We start from the raw sequence: 4,955 nt of genomic DNA on the forward strand, positions 1-4,955 counted from the left end.
AGATATCCTGGATTATGGCGCAAGAGAAGATAGTTAGCATTATACAAGACAAAGTTCGCCTATTCGAACTCACCTGGGAACCTTGGGCTAATTTCTGCCATATTCCCTTATACCTAACCTACCTTGGCGCTAACCAAACAGAACAACAGGTGCTCTGAGTCACTCCACTATTAACCCCTATCACAGGCGAATCTCTTTATTCCTCCCCCCCCCCCCCCTGGTCTCCCTACCCTATCCTTGTATTCTCTCATTTACTCTTGCTGAATCCCCTAAATGCTGGTTCACCCTGAGACTTTAATAGTTATTTATCTTAGAGATGTAGGGAATTACTGCTACAACTCCTGGGCTCCTCGAGTCCGGGGCTACGTAGTTGTTAAGACCTCCCCCCTAGCTGGCTAATACCTAGCATCGTTTGTCTGATCACTCGACCTTAGAAATTAGTTGGATAGAATTTCCAAGTTATCATATTAGCATAATGTTATAGTGTTCGCCCGTTTAGAGCGGACCCTTCTGGGGTCTGGGGCTCGGGGGAGTGGGAGGCCCCTGGCCCGCAGTGTGTTCCCTGCTGGGGCGGGTTTGGGCGCCTCTCCTGACTCCTGAGCCCTCGAAGATCCAAGAGTCCTCTTTTATGTAAAGTCGGTCGTATTTCTTCCCCCAATAAAGTGCTATTCCTGCCTCTTATTGTCGATTGATCTTGCTGAATATATAGCTTAAATCACTCCCGCTAATGAGATACGTTATTCCAGACTGTAATTCTCAACATGTTCTCTTGTATTGTACAAAATGTTATTCAATGCATCATACTAAGCGAAGCTTCGCTCTGGACTTATTGGTACTTACTGTTCCCTTACACCTTCTTTTGTTTTTGTTTTTATTGTATGCCATAATTGTTATGACTAAACTTCTATTCATAATAAAAATTTATTGAAAAAAAAAAATGTTATCTCCTGCTCTCAAACTTTGTGTGTCGGAAAATCCGATGGAAAATGTCCGATGGAGCCCACACACGGTCGGAATTTCCGACAACACGTTCCGGTCGGACATTTTCCATCGGAAAATCCGACCGTGTGTACGGGGCATTAAGGTCCTTTTACACAGGCGGTCGGCCCAGCGGACTCCGCTTTGCTTAGCGGGGGAATTGCCATGCTGATCCCCACTGAGCAGGTGGATGACAGGCCCGTCTCCACTCACTGTGCTGAGACGGACCTGTCAGAGCCCCGCTCTGCTCTATGGGGAGATCGGATGAAAATGGACCACCTGTCCATTTTCATCCAATCCCATCCGCCAGACAGATGGAAAATAGGGTCACCATCCGTCTGGATTTAATGGACAGGATCAGATCGGATAGCAGCGGGTGTCAGCGAACATGTCACCGCATCTGCTGCTCCACAGAAGTGAATAGAGGGTCCGATCAGGTCCGCCTGAAAAATTGACAAGCGGACCTGATCAGAAAGCCTGTGTGAAAGGACCCTAAAACTGTCCAAAAATTCAAAATTCAGCAGGGATGGTCCAGTTTTTGATCGATGTATGGGCACTGTGGTTGTACAGAAGTCGATCTACAGCCAGCAACTGATGCCCCATAGTAATTCTAGGGGTGACATCATCATGTGACCGGATCAGAGCACTCTGAGAATAGGTAAGTATATGCATCTTCCTTTTACAAGGTAGTTAGTATAGGTGTTAGAAGGTGCGTGGGAGTTGATATAAGCTTAGTTTTCATTTACATTTCTTGGTTACAGAGACCACACTATTGCAGTGAGTTGGCACACTCTTAACTACTCCCTAAAGCATTTTTATTAGTTCTGTAGCGCTGTGGTAGTACTTCTCAGCCACAGTGACATTTTAAAACTGTTTGGAGTTTCTGCAGCTGCCTGCAGCAGTATCCAAATCTGAGTGAGTCACTGAAACTTTAGGCTTCCATGCTTGTAATTGTGCTACTAAATAGTCTGTATGAAATTCTGCATTGAAAAAGCAAAACACAAAGCACACTAGCCTAGTACTTTTTAGCTATTTTATTGAAATAAATGATAAACATTAGCAGTTATATGCTCATGTTGGTGGTCAATGGAAGGGAAAAATATACCGGAGGCAGTGACAGGAAAAACATGCTCTGGTGTTTGAGAAAAAATGTCCCAATGCTGGTGAGATGAATAAATGCCATAGCTTCAGTGGGTGAAAAAAAATTGAAGTGTCAGTGAGAGGAAAAACTATCCCAATTTTGATGGCTAATAGGAGTAAAAGTGTCCGAGCATTCGGATGTCCAAGCATAACAGTACCCCATAGGCAGCTGTCAAGCCAAACTGTCCACCATAGAAATGACTCCATAAAACAACTAGCAACTGCCAAATGTAGCCAGGTACTTGATTATAAATGAAGAGTGAGAGAAAAACTGACTGCAGCTGCTCTCTGTAGTGCTGAACTGGGTAACAGCTATATCAGCAAGAGGAGGGAGCTGCTAAGCAGAAATAGTTCAATAGAATAGAGTCAGGCAGCACTGCACTGTGGGAACTGTAGTCCAGAGTATAGCGTCTGTACTGTAATCAAGAACTTTTGAACTGCATTTCTGAGAGGGAGATGCCAGGAGAAGCCAGTGTGCCATCACCACTGCTGCAAATCGACAGGCTGAGCAGGATATGGATTACTGAGTTTGGAAGTGCTGACAGCCAGAGTCACCTGGGTGCAGAGAAGAAAGTGGACTAATCTCTCTGTGTGACCAGATGGTAAGCTGCAATATTGCTGTGACTGGTAAGCTGCTACTGTGGGGATTTACTATTTGCTGATAGAGAGACTGAGCTCTTTAGGAACTGCCAATACATCCATATAGTAGCCTTATTGCTGCCTGTACTACTATCATGTGCACCAATGGTACAACTGGACCCCAACGCTAGCCAGCCTAAGAGTTAGAATGTGCAAATAAAACAATAGCACAATCAAACAATAATGTAAAAAATATATTTAGTGAATATTATTAATAAAAGTAGCCACTGTCACTTGAAAGTGTTTTCACTCCACTTGAACTGGTATAAAATAACAAAAACAGTGCTGTGCTACTGAACAAACAAATGTGTAAACTAATATTATTCAATAAAACTGTGTATGCAAACAAAAATAAATAAATACTGATAAGTCCAAAAATATATGAAAGTGAATCAAAGTTCATCAAAATGATCAAGTGACTGATTAAAGTGGATCCGAGATTATCAATTCACCAATAGAGCAAAGATGCAAAAAAGTGCTTGTGCTCTGCTCCACCAGTATTACAGGCTGCTCACCTCACATACGAGTCAAAATCAGCAGTGTTCCCGAAGATGACTGGCGTGGTGTTGACACTTTTACTCCTTCATCTCAGACACCTGCTTCTTTGGGTTCCAAAAAACCTGGATCGTCTTACCTGATAGGATAAGTATGCAAAAAAAAGGCAAAATCTAGTGCTCTCCGTATATGAATATTTATTTGTATAAAAGAATAGTAGATGCACTTACAAGTGTGGCTCAATAAGAAACAGAATTCAGCCAACCAAGTCTTGAGATGGCCGGCAGGCTCCGCCCCCATATACGCGTGTTGTCAGGGCGTTGACTTCTTCAGTAGGGGTCACAGAGCCAGTCCAGGCTCGGGCAAGATCGCAACACTGGGGTCAGGATCCGCCCACATGCCTGCCTGCTCCCTCCTCCTCCACAGCCCAGCGCTCCAGTAAGCAGGGGGAGGGGGGCAGGGCACAGAGCTGCTGACTGACAGACACCAGCTCTCTGCTCAGGGAGCTGTGAGAACTGAGCAATCAGCAGTGTTAGGTTGCTCAGTTCTCAGTCTTAGAGGCACAGGGAGATAGATGCATCATCAGTTTGACCTAGGTAAGCATGATTATTAAAAAAAATAAAAAACTGTACTTCTCCTTTAATCAATGATGGTCAAGTGGTCCTTGAGCAGAAACTCATAAACAAAAGTGGCTGCAGAGGCTTCACGAGACCAGCAGCACTGATGCAACATAGGATGAAAACATTTTATTTGAAAAAAGGGCAATTGTTTAAGATACACAGTTCTTTAGTAAACTGAATGCCATTCTGTGGGGGTTTACATCTACTTTGAAAGCTCTAACGAGCAGGACCCTCTGATCCCTCCTGTATTGACTTGTATTGTAAGTGTTATGTCTGCCCTCATGTTATAAAGCGCTGTGCAAACTGTTGGCTCTATATAAATCATGTATTATAATAATAATAATAATAATAATAATACTTTAAAGTCTTGGGATATGAGATACAGTTGAGAGTTGGTTAAACATTATGAAGAATGTTTGTATAATGTTTGCGTAATATTTTAGGAACCATGATTTTGAACATTTCCTAGCACTGTATATAAAATTGCACCTATCATTTTGGAAAGTATATTTAATAACAGTGCACATGTATATAAATAGAAGGTCCATGTCCAATGGTGTTTTATTGGGAGCCTCGAATAACTGTCATTTTGCTCTCAGATGCCTCTCAGTAGTTGCTGAATTCCTGATCATTTGAAGATCACCTACAAAGTGCCGCAATCTATATGATCCACCTATCAGAATTCATCTATCAGACCCATTTTATGGCAGTCAATTAATTAGAGGACTTTTGAATTTGCACTTTCACACAGCTCCTTTCTTTTGAAAATAAAACTTTACATACTGTATACTATAGCATACTTATGAACATCATTTGTAAAACAGCCCTAGTTTGACTGTGTTTTTCTGCTCCCACAGTTCTCAAGAACAAGTTTGGATGTGGATTGTTAGGATCAGCATATCTACAACATCTTTGTATGAAAAGGTTTTACTTTTACATTTTACATTTTGAAGAACAGGCCATTTTACTTAAGACATTGAAAATTAAACACATACAATGTACCACGGTTCCCTATATACAGGGGAAGTGGCTTTATCTGATGAAATACGGTACAATAATACTCCCACACTTATAACATTTCTT

This window comes from Aquarana catesbeiana, linkage group LG04 (assembly GCF_042186555.1).
Source record: "Aquarana catesbeiana isolate 2022-GZ linkage group LG04, ASM4218655v1, whole genome shotgun sequence".
Taxonomy (NCBI): domain Eukaryota; kingdom Metazoa; phylum Chordata; class Amphibia; order Anura; family Ranidae; genus Aquarana; species Aquarana catesbeiana.